The 16,562-nt window shown below is 40.9% G+C and overlaps 1 protein-coding gene across 1 annotated transcript in view; it reads left to right on the top strand.

Annotated features, from left to right (window-relative positions):
- The window catches only part of Elavl4 (ELAV like RNA binding protein 4), an 84,131-nt gene that overhangs the window by 21,305 nt on the left and 46,264 nt on the right, over window positions 1-16,562 (top strand). The window lies entirely within an intron of this gene.

Genomic DNA, 16,562 nt, shown 5'->3' with positions numbered 1-16,562 from the left:
ACCTAAAAGATGTAGAATGATTGTACAAGTATGTATTTTTATTCATTTACTTAAAAAGAAATAGCATCTAGGCATGATCAGATCTAATGGCTGTACAGTAAAGTAATAAGAGCTCGCTCGCACTGGCTTTTTCTTTGATTTGCATGACTTGTAGAAACTCTCAAAGCAGGTATGTTAAAACATGAGTACAAGGCCAGCGTTTTGGGAGACTAAGGCAGGAGGATGAAGAGTTCCAAGTCAACCTAGGATATCAATACCATGATAAAAAACAGCACAGACAATAACTCTTATGAGTGAAAAATGTTTCATAGGCTCTTAACATCCTGTAGGTACTAAAGACTGTCAACTAAGAATAAAAATGGATTCCCTAAATTGTTAGGAGTTTGGGACTGAGACAGAGAAAACCAAAGGTAGAAGGAATGCAGGGATGAATTAAATGGCCTAACCCAGAGAGTGAAAGGCCATGGACTTATAATGCAGTCTTTTGGGTTCATCTGAAAGCAACAACAACAGCAAAGACCAGTGTATGTTAAAGGATGAAGTGCTCCTATCTTTAAATTGATCCTAAAGAGGACAGATAAGAGAGAGGTTTAGGCAGTTGCAGAGTGGTAGATAAGAGCAAGGAGAGCAGCTTTGGCTGTGGGAAGCAGATGAGAACCTAACAAGCCATTCATTGATCCACGGATGCTACCAAGAGAGCCTAGAATCTACACTGGATCCTCACTACTATCTGGGGTTGCAAATAAGTCACTGGCATCAGCCACCATCAAGGAGCTCACAGTCCAGTTATAAGAAGACAGGAGTGCGGTAAACAGCCAGAGCAGAGTGTGTATACAGGATGCATGTTTGAGCTGTGAAGAGAGCACGGGATGGGAGTGGGGGCGGGGGTGTGTGGCCTGTCAGGCACTGTTGCAGAGAGGGTGAACAGGGCAGCGTGGAGTAAACAGCGTGCTGTTTCTCATAGCCAGCTACCAAAGGCTGCAGAAGGCTGTCACCTGGAATGTGCTTTCCAAGGTGCATGCGACATGTGTTGGATAAAGAAGGAAGTTGGAGCTGGGCGGTGGTGGCGCACGCCTTTAATCCCAGCACTTGGGAGGCAGGGGCAGGCTGATTTCTGAGTTGGAGGCCAGCCTGGTCTACAGAGTGAGTTCCAGGACAGCCAGGGCTACACAGAGAAACCCTGTATCAAAAAAGAAAAAAAAGAAAGGAAAAAAAAACCAAAAAACCAACCAACAAACAAACAAAACGAAACAAAACAAAAAACAAAAAAAAGGAAGTTGGAGTCAGTGATCTAACCCCAACTCTGCACCATCTGAAAAAGGACAAGTACAAGTGTCTTTGCTTTCCACTTGCCCTTGGTAAGGCAGGCTGCACCCAGCTCTAAACATGAGCATGGCAAATACAATGGAGTAAAGTGTGTGACTGTAATTTGATGAATCCTTTTCTAAGTGGGAGTTCCATGGCGGCCAAGCCCTTTCTTCCGAGGGAACTACCACTTGTCTCTGTTCTCCCCACCACACTCTTCTGGCTGCACCCTGGAAAATTGACTTTCCAAGTGCTCTGTCAGTGTGACTACTCCCTCGGGATTCAAGAGCAGTGCACGTGGAGGACAGGACACCCGCTCATCCACCCTAAGCAGAAACTGCAGAGACCTTCGGTTTTCAGTGTGCAGAGTACACTGTGGCAGTGTTCTGAAACTTCCGTCAGTGTCTGAGCCTGTCCTTAGGAGAAACCAGAAACAGTAATGACTGGGTTTATTTGTATTCAAAATACCTAAGTCTATTCACCGAAGAGGCTTTTTTGAAAGGGCAAAAAAATGCCAGAAATTATGTTGGTAAATATCAAAATGTACTTTCGTTATTCATTCTGTGGCTTTCTCTTAAACCCCACCACCACCTTTGCTGTGTATCTTCCTGCCTAACATTATCTTGAGAACTTAGTGAATGCTTGTAAAGCGATGTGAAGATGAAGGAGGTAGCTGCCAGCTTAGGTGATAGGCAGTGAGGTCTAAAACCCTCTTTTCTCATTCAGATACTAAACTCCACAGACAAACGTTACCAGCGCCCAGGTTAGTGCCCGTCATCACCTGCAGCATGTTGTATGGGCACAGTTTTTAGTATGTTATGATTTGGACAAGGGGAAGTAATGAGTCTTGGGGGTTTGTTGTGTGCCAAGCTCTGGACCAGGTGCCTTCAGGTTGTTATTTTTAGTCTTCCAGGGGCCAATAGATTTGTTTGCATCATTCAGATGAGTGCATTTAAATTATACTTAAGAGAGTCTTAAGGGGCTAAAGCAAGGTAACAGCCAGCCCTGGTTTTCAAACCCAGGTCAAATCGACTCCAACTCCTGCAGTTTTTCCATTATACCATGAAGAATTATGATTCCTATCCTCCCGTAATTATCTATTTATTTGGCAGTATTTCCCAGCTAATAGACTAGACAGCAGATACACTGGCTAGATTGTCTTAATTGTATTAGGGTATTTGGTTTTTCTAAGACTTGGGAACTTTGCTCAGAAGTATAAGAAAGGAGGCAGAGTTTTTCAGAACTGGGTTCTAGTTGCAGTGACACTGAACACTGCAGTGAACTGTAATGTCGGTAGACATTAACCAGGGTTTCATCCATCATGTATAGTGTGACCACACTTCTAGATCTGTAAATGGGGAAAATGTCAATAGCCACTTTGCAACTTTCTGTGGGATTGGAGTGAAGCCATGTGTGTGAAGACACCATTACTAGTTCAGCACTTATTAGGAATCCAGTGCTGCTCTCATTGGAAGGGGTCCATGGTAATCGCTTGACTAAACATTTTCCTGGGTGACCCAAAAGAACCTTTGAATCAGCATTACAACAAGATCTCCATGCATTAAGAATTTTCAGTGTTCCGGACAAGGACGTTCTCCATTACTGCATCTATGACTTTGTATGCTAATTACTCATTTACGTATTTATTTACTTCCTTGCAAGCAGGAACTCTTTCTTTTCCCCTTCTTATTCCTGGCATTTGCTAGAATTGTTTCTGGCCTTTTGAATGAACTTGTGTATGTGACAGCAACTAGCTTGGCTTCTGTTCCTTAGACTATTCTTGTTCTGCTTTTAAGAGCTAATGTCAGTTGTGGGGAAGGGATATTTAAACACCGTGATATAATGTAAGCATTCAGTTGTGGTTTATAACTTGCTTTCAAATGCTCCTTTCAAATGTAACATTTGACAAAAGATTCCACATGTTTTGATAGCCTTTGTTTTTGTTGTTGTTGTTTGTTTGTTTGTTTTGTTCTGAGATAAGAAGAATGTGTCCAGAATTGGAAGAATTTATCAAGCAAATTTACTTTGTGGCTGTGATTTCAAAGAGCAAGAGACTGTATTCACAGAACTCTGTTCTTTTCCATACCTCATTTCACTCATGAGTATTGTGACAACTGTTTTCTAGAGGCATAGTCAATCAGTTCTGAAAAGATCTCCTGAATGACAATGCTTTGAGATTTTAATGCATTTTAAAAGTCTTACTATTTATGAATTTTTTTAAATTCCAATTAGTGCCAATTCAAAGCATATTTTAGAAACAGAAAACAGTTTGTAAAGAGAAAATATTAAGTTTATTCTCTATTATCTAAATTTCATTTTTATGAGACAAACCATAAAATACATTGGTAGATATTTTAAAATAGAACAACCAGTGAATTCGGCAAAGGGGATAAAAATTCCAAAGGTAAATTCTGAAGTAAGGTTCATGATTTATATATGTATTTATTTGGGTTTTGAGATAAGTTCTCATTGTGCAGCCTCACACTCTCAGCAATCCTCCTGCCTCACCCTCCTGGATGCTGGTATTACACATGTGCACAAAAGTTCTCAGTGAGGCCCTATGTTCTTTACACTCAAGAGAGTGAAGATTTAACACTCATTTTTTGATAGTATATTTTTAATATCCCCAAAATGACTCTCTTTGGTACCTTCAAAAAAAAAAAGCCCACCACACTGAAGACTGAGAATATTGGTGGCTTGTCAGAATAAAGAATTCACCTCAAAGCAGACAGAAATATTTTGATACCTACTTTTTTTTCTCCCCACTTGCTTCGTGGACTTTTTAATAACTAATGACCTGAGAGGATCTCTGTGTGGAGGAACAGGCCTTTAGAAGCACGGTGTGGAATGGGGGTTGTCAGCGTCACACATTCACAAGATGTCCTTGAAGATGGAGCACAAAACAGAGATCAGGGAAATTTTGGCAGCTGCAGTTGGGAAAATAAATGGCTGTTGTATGATTGGGCCGATCCTGAAAGCGGGCTCCTGCTCAAACCATGCAATTATGGAAAGTGGGAGCTTTTGTCCAAGTGCAGAACGTTCCTAATATCTGAGTTTGTCAGCCGGAGCCTTCAGAACGGCTCGGGGCTTTCCACTCCCCGATCCAGGGAGCGGACTTCTTATAAATCATCTTCTCTCCTTGTGTCCGCATGAAGGTTGCTGCCAGGCGCTGCAGCAGGTGCGACGCTGTAACCTCACTAATTCATGCTGATGTAGGTAAAGGAGAGACTGAGCAGGAGACTGTATCAAGAACTATGGATACAGGGTGTGGCCAATGAGCCTTCCTGCCTATTGGCTCTTAGGGAGGAAAAAAGGCTTTTAGCTCTGTGGCTCCCAACCAAAGGACTTGCTCTTTTTTATTTTTCATAACTTCCTTTCAGATAAAGTAGTGCTATATTATTATAAAAACGAGGCAAATGTCGGAAAATAAAAGTACAGATAAGTATAACCATCACCTGAAATCCTGCTTTACTATTAGTGTATTTATGTCTCTCTCCTATTCTAGGAATGTTTATATAATTGAGATAGACATCTTTTCACTTCTTTTTCTACATGAATCAAACATATTTTCTCATTTACAAAAACCCACTATAAACATAATCTTAACGATTGTAAAATACTGTTCCTAAAACTATTCAATAAGCTATTTAACCAGCAGCCGCCTCCCTTGTCAGAGAACCTTGGTTTGCTATTTTCTTTTGTACACCTTATGGGGTATACTTTAGACATCCAAAAATAGAAGCATAACATACAAAAAAGATTGTGGCAGCTTTGACTTCTCAGGTAATGATGAGGAAGATCATTGCATAGCACTCGAGGCTTGGCTCAGGCAAACCTAGAGCTTGTCTTTACTATTGTGAACTTCTCCCACACATAGAATTCAAAGCTACACTTCCTGCAGCCTGCGGCTACAAGCCTGCATGGGCTGGTTAGGTGAGATCTGCTTCACCCCTCCAGCTCAACCTTCCCAGAGAATGTGCATGGGGATGGTGTCCAAACTAGCCCAGTCAGGTCAGAAACTGACTGGGAGGAGGGAGGAGGAGAGGAGACAGGAGGAGAGGGGAGGGGTGTGTGGAGAGGATGCAAGTGAGCACTGTACCACCTGTCTACCATCTCAGCATTGAGGAGGCTGGAGAGGTTGCTAATCTGAGACCAGCCTAGGCTATGCTATGAGATTGGGGGGGTCGGGGAGGGGGAGTGAACAGTTCCAATACAATTCCTCTTCACTAATGAGCAAGCAGACAGACAGCCTGTGTGAATTAACTATGGGTACAGTTTTCTGTAACCATGCACACACACATGGAACTGCTGAGAGCCCTTCTTCTCACTGAGTGGCTCTAAATCAGCTGTTCTAAAGACAGCTGTCTTCTGTCTTTGGAAAGGCACAAGTGAAAAAGCTCTTGGTGTCCTAAAGTTCCCTTGAAAAAGAGAAGATTGGCCGGGCTGTGGTGGCGCACGCCTGTAATCCCAGCACTCTGGGAGGCAGAGGCAGGCGGATTTCTGAGTTTGAGGCCAGCCTGGTCTACAGAGTGAGTTCCAGGACAGACAGGACTACACAGAGAAACCCTGTCTCGAAAAACCAAAAAACAAGCAGAGAGAGAGAGAGAGAGAGAGAGAGAGAGAGAGAGAGAGAGAGAGAGAGAGAGAGAGATTATTCTCCGAGATTTTTCTAGAGTCGTAGTCCTTCTGTTCCCCTCCCTTCCCCTCCTCACCCTCATGCCCACCGTCCATGTTAAGACAATAGCATTCATTTTTTAAAATAAAATATATTTTCTACGTTGATTTCTGAGATTCTTAATCAGATTACAAACACAACATTTAAATTTGGAAATAAAGCAGCTTGCTTTTTGTAGCTAAATCTCAGTGATTTTGTTCACTCTGAGCCACTAGCTAGGTGGTTTATAAATATACAACACTAATGTTTACATGAATTGTGCCATTGGCTATTGCTTATGCATTTAATCAGAAGATAAATCCGACTTAATCAGTCTGTGGGCAGTTTTTCAAATGATTCATTAACTACTCTTTGTGTGAAAAACGAAAATAACGTATTTACTATCACAACTGGTCCCCATCCAACAGGTACCCATAGCTTATCATTATGCATTTGGAATATTTTATCCACATTAAATATCAGGGTTCTGAAGGGCTTAGTGAGTGGGATGGAAAGAGAAGAAATTTATTTCCAGTGAAGTGTGTGTGTGTGTGTGTGTGTGTGTGTATGTGTGTCCAGCAGAATATATATAGATTCCAATGGAATCTAATATACATATTAGACCTAATGTTTTGTACAGAAAGCTTGAGCTTGTCCACAAAATTGTATTTATATTACAATGAAAATATTCATCTATTTTAAAATATGCCTTTAACAAAGGAAGTCTATTAGAGGTTTAAGAAAATAACATTCTTTCTAGTTTTGCAACTTGAGATTGCCTTTGCTTCCTGGCCATTTAGGAAAGAAGGCCTGGTGTGGGGTGGGGGTGGTGGCAGGGGTCAAAGAAGTTTCCCTCATCTTTCTGACAAACTTGACACGTACCCTGCCCCTCAGCTCTGATGAGTTTATCATCAAAGTCTTAAAATCAAACACCTACAAGTTTTACCAACAGCACCAAGATGGACACACTGAGAAATCATTTTAGGCTCAAAGTAAAGCTCGGGGGAAAGCTGTAAGGTATAAAGGAAAGCAGAGTTTATTTAAGAGAGAAAAACTGTATAGTGTATCTGAGGAAGATTAAAAACTTGGATTTCTGTGAATTTAAGGATAATGCCTGAGAGAAATTAAAGTTTGATGATGTTGTTCCTATCACTGCTGGCCTGCTCCTTTAAGTATTAATGTTCCTTGTTCTCTCCAGCCATGTCTGAGCTTTTGGGTTTTCTCCATTGTTTGTTAAGCCCTGCCTACCTCTGCTCAGAGCACATTTGCCATGCCTTCTCCAGCAAAGAAGATGCTCTTTCAATGGAATGGCAACCTGAGTTTCCCTCCTTATTACCAACAGTCTTTGTTTAGGAGAAGACATTTCCAAAAGGACCAGGGGGTGGGGAGGTTACTGTGTATTAGAACATCATAGAATTCATGGAATGTAGTTGATTCGGTGCCACATGTGGTTGAGGAAAAGAGTCAACAGAGAAACTCTGAGAGGGATTGCTTAAGACAAAGGGATGGCTACAGTTGATTAGAAGTAATTACTTGCCTACCTCCAGTCTTTCCTGCTTTAACTCTGGATAAACAGACCAAATTGTTTGTGTTTGTTTGTTTGTTGTTTACTCAAGTCCTAGAACATTGTCTTGGCTTGTGATACCATTCAGGAAACCCGTGCTGAACTGAATACACTTGTTTCAAGAATATGCTGAGAATTTAGTGCCCCCTAACTTCGTAGAGTAAATAGGTCTTTCTGGTTATTTGTACATCTACTTGAAGGTATTATTAAGCTGTCAGACAGTTTTTCCTAGTTGAAATTAAATTTTTTTCCTAGAGTTTTCGAGTTACCTTCCAGCAGTTTCTACACACACTTGGTATGAATAGTGTAGGGACCCCAGGGTAGCCTTCAGCCAGGTGCCCTGGACCAGCACAGTCTGTGTCACCTGGGATTGTGCCTGAGAGCCCTCTTTACCTCCAGGTTTTCTTTACCTGGAGGAGTACAGATCATCAAGCTCAGCCCTTCCTCTTGAACACCATTAGTAGCATCTGTCCCTTCACCACTGAATCATAACTGAGATGTTGCACTTAAAATATGCAATTTTAACAGTTTGCAATTTAACAAATATGCAATTTAAAATAACAATTAAAATTTTAAAAACAAAAAATATTAACATGAAGGGACTGGAACCAATTAAGTGATTGAAAACAAATAGAGAGGAAGCTGGGCGGTGGTGGCGCACGCCTTTAATCCCAGCACTTGGGAGGCAGAGGCTGGCAGATCTCTGAGTTCAAGGCTAGTCTGGTCTATAGAGCCAGTTCTAGGACAGCCAGGACTACACAGAGAAACCCTGCCTCTGGGGTTGGGGGAAGAAGTTTAAAAAGTAAAAAGCAGCAGAGATCAGCGACTTTATGGGTTGATAAAAACCAACTGTAAAGAAAAATGAAATTGGGGATGTTGTGTGGGCATTTTTTAGCAGCTTTAAAGGAGTAAGAACAGAAGTAAGGATTCATTCCTAAAATAATGTCTTCTTCAGGAACACAACACCTGCTATGCAGCTTTCTAACTTTGGGGATTTGTTTTTCAGACATTTGAAAGGCAGGTAAGATGGCATGGGTGAAGCTGTCCCACGAGAGTCTAACATCTGTGTCTCAGTTTTAAAGGGGTTAAGAGAGAGAAACGCCTACAAAAAGAATTAGGACTTTTATTTTTGTTCTCATGAATAATTTAAATCTATTTCTTTAATGGTTCGATTCAGTGACTGCCCTTGGTAAACACTATTCTTCATGCTCTTGGGAACACTTGCTCTATTACATAAGGGTTAGCTTTTATATATAAATTTTCAAGAAGACCTTATGCAGTGCTGAAGAAGGACCTTTAAATATTGGTGATAGTATTTAACAAGATCTACACATATGTCTTAGATGTGTACACTGAGACATGGCTGCAGTTGATACATTTCTTAAGCATCTTTCTAGTCTATAGAACTGCTGACATTTAAAGAGATTCAAAAGGAACGTTATTATTCTTGTGACCTTCTATGGTTCTTTCCTCTTGATTCTTTTGCATAAGTTGAGTGGTGAGACCACACCTCCACCTGGAAACCAGAAGCCAGGGACAGCTAGGTACACAGTGATGGTATACAAGGGCCTGCCCTTGCCAGGGCCAGATGGATGACAGCAGTGAGTTCTAAGTCAGGACAGAGTCCTAAAATGTAAGTTTGTAACCTTTTACTTGCCTCACAAAGTAAATCTTGAACGTGTAAACTGAGTTGAAATATAGAAATACAACAGTAATTTATGGTCTGCCAGGCATTTTTATGGACAATATTGGAGCAAAGACACAATATGAGACAACTGGCAAGATTGATGAGGGGACTGTGCACTCTCCATGAGGTGGCTCTGGGCTTTACAAAGTGACTGTCCTTAACAGTGAAAAGGAAGATCAGTCTGCTCACTCCAGCCTGATTTTTCCCCAAAGTGAACAATTTGAAGTCGTATGGAAGATTGTCAATGTAGAAAGAATTCATGAACTCAAGAAAAACATACTAAAGGGACCAGAAGTACCGTTAATTCTTAAGTATACTTTTAGAATTTTACAGTGGTGTTCCCTAAGACACTTCAGGGACTTCCATGGATAAGAATAAACTTTCTCCTCTAATCTTTGAGTTCTTCAGGAAAAAAAAAAGTTTGCTTGTTCAATGAGTGAATCAATTTTAAAAGGAAGAAAATATATAAAAAGAATGGTTTAGAAAAGAAGAAAACATTTACCCTGTGATTTTATTGCTATGCTTAGCTTTTCTGGTCTAACTCCCTACCTCACTTCCTAGGTTTTCATTTTGTCTTTCTTCCTGTTCACTCTAATAATACTGACATCTGCCATTAATAGTACCTGTAGAGGAGTTACCAAGCCAGGAAGAGTGTGGCAGTTCTATGAGAGCAGGAATCATTTTCATACCAATGAGAGCAAAGGATGTTGGGGGATTTCAGGTTCTCCTTTCTCCCTCATGATTAATTAAATGAGGCTGGGGCAAAGATGGGACCCAGTGAGGGCCTCAAGTGCTCTGGGATCCCAGTTTCTTAACCAACTGTTCTCACCTGCATTGGAATATGGGACCAAGGAGTGAGACAGTAAATGGAGGAAGTAGAATGGGCTTCTAAGCTTACCTAGTCAGGAAGTTAAGGGAAGAGCATTGGGCTGGCAAGATGATGAGCTAGTAAAGACACCATGTCACCAGGCTTGACAACTTGAGTCCAATCCCCAGGTCCCATGTGGTTAAGAGAACCAAGTCTCAGTCTCTCTCAGTCTCTCTCTCTCTCTCCCTCTCTCTCTCTCTCCCTCTCTCTCTCTTTCTCCCTCTCCTCTCTCTCTCTCTCTCTCTCTCTCTCTCTCTCTCTCTCTCTCTCTGCGCGCGCGCACGCACGCGCGCACACGCGTACACACACACACATATACACACAGACTAAATGTAATAAAAGTTTTGAAAGAGAAAGAATCGTGCTTTTGCTTCCCAGAAGGACGGAGAAATTGTCAGAGGGTTAAATAGGAAGGCTCAATTTGAGAGCATTCAGTCTAGTAACAATAATAAATTGGCTTTCTAGGGAGGAAAGACCAGGGCGTTCAACAGGTTCTCTGCTATATCCATCTGAGCTAAAAGTTCAATCCTCTGCTTGAATGAATTTGAGATAGAGATAAAAAAAGTAGAATTGTAGTTTCTAGAATAGTGGTTTCCAGGACCTAGAGGTTGGGGATTGTGGACTTACTATGTAATAAACACAGTTTCAGATTTGCAAGGAAAAATTATTTTGAAGATAGATTGTAGTGATAGAACAATATGAATTTACTTGATACAACTTAGTTACATCCCTAAAACAATTAAGATGATAGATTTCTTGCTATGCATGCTTATATATATAATTTTACAGCATATATTATATATTATAAAAAATAAAACTATTATAAATATATATAGGCTAGAACAAGCATCTTATTAAGCATCTATTATATACCAAGCATACATTTGGCTATTATTTCAAATATGGATTAAAAAAACCTGTGTGGTTTTATGCATATATATATATATATAATGGAGATGATAGTTATCACAGGTAGCTGTGTTTTACAGGTTGTTTGAGGGATCCAGGAAGTGATTGAATACATGAGGATTTTCATTCATTCATTCATTCAATAGTCTTTTATTATAGCCTACTTATTATCAAGCCTAGTTCTGCATATACCATATACATATTGTAATAAGCAAGGGATGTTATCTCTGTTCTGTAGACTGCAAAGTTCTAGTCACTGTTCTCTGTGAGCAGTAGATTGCTATACCCAGAGAAGCCTGGGGATAGGTAAGTCTCTGGGTCTCTATTCAAGTGCATTGCTAGACTATGCCCTTCTCAGTACCTCAGCAGAAAGAAGCAAGTCTTCATTCAAATGGCTTTTCCTGCAATTGGAGTGAAACAATTGGGGTGATCAGTAGCCAGGGGTTCCAGTCCCATCTCTCACTTTAAGTAGGAGCATAACCTTGAGATAGTCCTTCCTTAGGTTTCCAGTCTCATCACTGAAATTATGGCTCTGGGATTGTGGTCACCAATAGTCTCTGCTATCAGTTGGGTAGCCACATCATGGACTCACTGGTGTCTGCTTCTTGTCTTTATTTGTATATGCCAGGTCCTATCTCAGAGCCTGACACACCAGGCATACATCTCTGTACATCCAACATATCTAGATCTAGCCATGATAGAAATAAACCCTTTTTGTGTGGATATGACTATGTCATGTCTGGGAAGTAGAGCTATAGGTTGATTAAATACTCTATGTGGCAGCAACAGGGGTACCATGAAGAGCAGAGAAGATAATCCACCCTCCCCACCATCACTATCAAGCCTGGGAATACCTCCAGAAAAGGTCTCTGCTCCTTCCTTTCCTCTGCAGAGATAAACAACCTGGTGAAGATCTGACAGCTGCACAGCCGAGGCCTTCCCTCTCGCTTTTGTTATGTATTTTGCAGAAAAGAGTGATGGGAGGGGTGAGGTTAATGTGTTGAGTGTAAGCAATTAGTCACTCAAACCATCGACATTTTCAATGGCAGGATTTGAGTGCCTACGGTATTGTGCACTGTTCTGATAGTTTATCCCTGAAATTTTCTGCCTGTATAATGTTTCTTAAAATATATCACAGGAACATAAAAGACTTAATGCAGTGCTTTGTACAACCATTAGAGTTTGAAGTCAACTGAACCTCCTCGGAGCTCTATCCTGGGTGCTGACAGTAATTCTGCTCTTAATTGCCATTCACGAGAGGAAAGGCAGGCACTTTAGGGGTTTGGCGTCTGGTCAACTGCGAAGTTGGCTGTAAGACCCTCGCAGAATGTTTCATTAACGTGCATCTGAGTAGTGAGAAAATGATATATTTATTTGCAATGAAAAAACAAAAAACAGTACTGTCAGAATGTCAGAGGTGTTCTCCTGAGGACAGGTGTTTTGATTTTGCCTAGCCAGCTTCTGTGCTTATTTGAGGATGGGCTTCCCATTAAATGTGTTTTCTTTACTTCCTGTCCATTTCCCAAAGTAGAGAACACAGTTTTCCTCTCTTTAGTAACCTTAAAATGCCACAGCTTCATAATCGTGCTTTTAGCATCTTCTCCCTTAGCAACTTCTCTCATTCCCAGGCAGTGTTTTAAGAATCTTCCTCATTCATTCAGATGCCAGATTTAATGTTGACATTTTAAATTTCTGATTGTTTTTGTTATCCTGTGATGCATCCTGGAATAAATCGCTAACACCGGTGAGGGGTCTTTTAACATGATCTATTCGAAACATCTCCAACAGTTTCTCAGCCTTCAGATTATATTTTTCTGAGAATACTGTGTGTGTATGTGTGTCTGCATGCACGTATATTTTGACCAGTTCTTCTGAGCACACAAAGAATAACTGTATAGTGTGTCTAGCACACAAAAGGGACGTGACCCAGTTTATAGCTACATATAGCCTATGGAAGTAGCTCAGTGGTGAACACGCTGCATCTTGTGGCACTTTTTCAAAAGTTAGGGGTCAATTGGGATTGTCTGATATATAGATAGGGCTCAATTCTGGGAACTGACATAAATCAGGAAGCCTGCTTAGGATGCGAGGAGATGTGGAAGCTGGAGGAGGAACTGAAGTATAGACTTGCCGCCTCCTGGGCCTCCCTGGAACAGCTTTACCTGCAAGAGGCTCACATGGGCAAATGCTTTCGCCACGTGTCTGTCTGTGAGACGGGCATTCAGCAAATAAAAGATGAACCTGCTGGATGTCTCTTCGAATGCCTCAGTGTGACATGCATTATATATGTCCTATCATTAGCAGCAGAAAAGCTGCTGTGGTCCAGGCTGTCTGCTTGGCTTCTTTGGTGAAGCTCTAAGAAGGCTAAAGTGAGAAAGGTGATTCGCAAGAAAGGGAGGCTGTAGATTGTGTAACAGATATGAAATGTAGGGCATCGTTTAAAACACATTCAAAATCTGGTTAGCCTGAGGTTCCGTCAGAGAGACCTCCTAAATAGATAAATTCTGGTTTTGAAGTTCACTGCTGACTCGGCAGTGTCTCCTGTGTTTGTTATCTGGGACATAAAGAGGCAGAGGACAACATAGCAGCTCATGGACGCAGGTCACAGGCCCACAGAGTGGGACCCAGGAGAAAGCTGCCTCCCAGCCAGGAGTTCTGCCGATGCCCTGTGACTTCATCCCTGTTAGCATGTCCCCCAGCAGCCTTGACTCTTCTCCTAAACCCTGGTCTCAAGGGCAATCCACTTTCTAGGTCTAGTTCTCATTATTAGTCCTGAGGACAGCTTCAGTTAAAAACCTTCCCAGAAGACTTTTGCTTTCTCTTTACGGTCTGGACCAGCTTTCTGGGATCCTCCAGTAGATCTGAGACCAAGAAGGAAGTTTTGGTGATGTGAGAAATGGAGCCACATAACTTACTTACATGGTGGTAAAGAAACTAGAGACACTCTCCAACTTCCTCGATCTGCTTTGTTTCCTTGGCTCTTTTCAAGACGCCATGTTTTTCTTTCAGTTTCATTTCCTGTATGTAATCATCAAAGGAGGAAATAAAGGAACACTCACCTGTGTTGAACATGGGGAGAAATATAGTTGTGATGCCTCTAGGCACTGTGTGTTCCAAGTACTCGTTGACGAGATCTCTCATTCTAAAGGCAGCAATGCATGCTGGTCTTCATTCCAGGATATGAGGCCAAAGCAATGAAGTAACCCACCTGAGATCTCATGGCTAACAAGGGATAGAACTAAAACTTTAAGGCATCTTGACAAAAAAAAAATTCTGAGTGGGGAAGATGCCACACCATGTAAAGGCACTTGCCACCAAGCTTGAAAACCTGAATGTAATCCCAGGAACCTACATACTGGAAGGAGAAAACCAACTCCTGCGAGTGATCATCTGATTTCTACATTTATGTCATGGTATGCACACATATGCATACATAAGCACACACACACACACTAAAATAAAATTTTAAATTTTTTAAATTCCAGCCAGGCATCACATGACTCATACCTTTAATCTATACATTTGAGACCCTGACACCAAAGGATCCTAAATTGAAGGTCATCCTGAGCTTCATATATGTGCATAGATTAATAATAATAATAACAGTAATATTAATAAGTAAAACTCTCTTAGCAACAATGTTCATATTGCTATAACTAAAAACAACATTAAGAGAAAATGAAAGGATTATTCCTTTTTTACCACATCATGCTTCATCTGACAAAACGAATAAAAACAAAACTTCATTTTAAAAAAATCACCAAATATTGAAAAGAATGTGATGTGAGATTCAACACCAACCAAAGTATTCATTCTCTGCTGACAAGAATGTTAAGCTGGTATATGCACTTTGAAAACCCAATGGAATTATCCATTACGGCTTATCATACATATCCCTTATGACCCCAGAATCGGAATTCCAGAAATGTGTATAGATATACCAGAAGGCATGTGCCTTACGCTCATTGTCCTTAGATCAGAAGTAGAAGCAGCCTAGATGTTCACCCACAGATAAGTAAACTGTGTTAACTCCATACAATAGAATTCTCTAGAACAAAGAAGATCAGCCTATGGTTGTATGTACGAACACAGATGCCACTTCAGATATGTGACAAGCCACAAAGTGCATATGGTACTATTATGTATATGAAGTTTGAGAGGGGATATATACAATCTATGGACTGGAAATTAGAATTGTGGTTATTTTGGTGTGGCAGGAGGACAGGAGGACAGAAGAGGCTTTCTGTCATTCTATTCATATCCCATGTTATGACGTAGAAGAGGTTATCCAGGTCCTTTCATTTAGTAAACACTCTTGATGTGTAGCCTTAATGTTTTATGACATATTCCATTAAAATGTTTACCAGAGATATTTTGTTGGCTTTCATACAGTAATCATTTGAAGGGATGGGTTATCAGATGTCATCTGTCCCTGGTTTTCCTAAGTGCTGATATATAAAACATACTAGAATACATAGCCTTGACCTTTTTTAAGAACTTAGTAAAAGAGGACCCATGAGGTGACAGGCAGAATGACGTTAGTAACTATCAGGGATTGCAGTTGTTTTTGCTACTGTTCAGCAGCTGTATAAATGTCATCTCCCTTCCCATCATTTCTCAGAGCAGGCATCACTGTGCCCCTTTGCCGGACGTCACAGAGCTGATGCTTGGCAGGACATGGTCCACAGTAGTTGATGACAATTCCAAAGAACTCACATCATGATGGATGGTTTCTTAGTTAGGTTTCTGTGGCTGTGATAAGACCATGATCAAAAGCAACATGGGGAGGAAAGAGTTCGTTTGCCTCCATATCCCTATCCAGGATCACAGTCCAGTGAGGGAAGCCAAGACAGGAACTTAAGGCAGAAACCAGGAGGCAGAAACTGAGGCAAAAAAACTATAGTGGGACACTGCTTACTGACTTGCTCATTGCAGCTTGCTAAGTTTGTTTTCTTATACACCTCAGGACTTACAGTGGGCTCCTACATCAATCATTAATCAAGAAAATGCCCCCCACAGATTGTCTACAAGCAATCTGATGAATGCATTTTCTCAATTGATGTTTCCTCTTCCAAGATCCTGGTTTCTGTCAAGTTGACAAAATCGCAACCAACACAGTCAACTAGGAAGCAATACTATAATCAAATATAAGGGGGATACTGGTGGTCTCTGTTTGGGGCCAGAAAATCTGGGTAGACCCGGATACTGACCCACATTCCTACAAACAGTCACTGGATGTAAACAGGAATAATTAAGTAACTGTCACCCTACCACTAGCCTTCTGTTTTCTGTGACCTCTTAAGACTATATACTCCAGCCTGGAGCGGTGGCTCAGCAGTTAAGACTACGTGTTCCTAAGGCTGGGGACTCAATTGTTTTTGCATGTTTCCTGGGACAGTTCAACGGATATTTATATTAAGAGAAATTCCTCTGAGTAATAAATCAGATCAATGGTAGATCAGAGATGAAGGTCTAGGCGAAAAAATTTTCTTCTTGTGTTTTTGTTTGTATTATGAGAGACACCACACCGGGAAAAATAGTAACAGAATAGTTTGATTTTTTTTTAATTACATGA

This window comes from Apodemus sylvaticus, chromosome 3, assembly GCF_947179515.1.
Source record: "Apodemus sylvaticus chromosome 3, mApoSyl1.1, whole genome shotgun sequence".
Classification (NCBI taxonomy): Eukaryota; Metazoa; Chordata; class Mammalia; order Rodentia; family Muridae; genus Apodemus; species Apodemus sylvaticus.
Note: the sequence above shows the minus strand (reverse complement) of the source record. Positions and strands in the feature narration are given on the sequence as shown.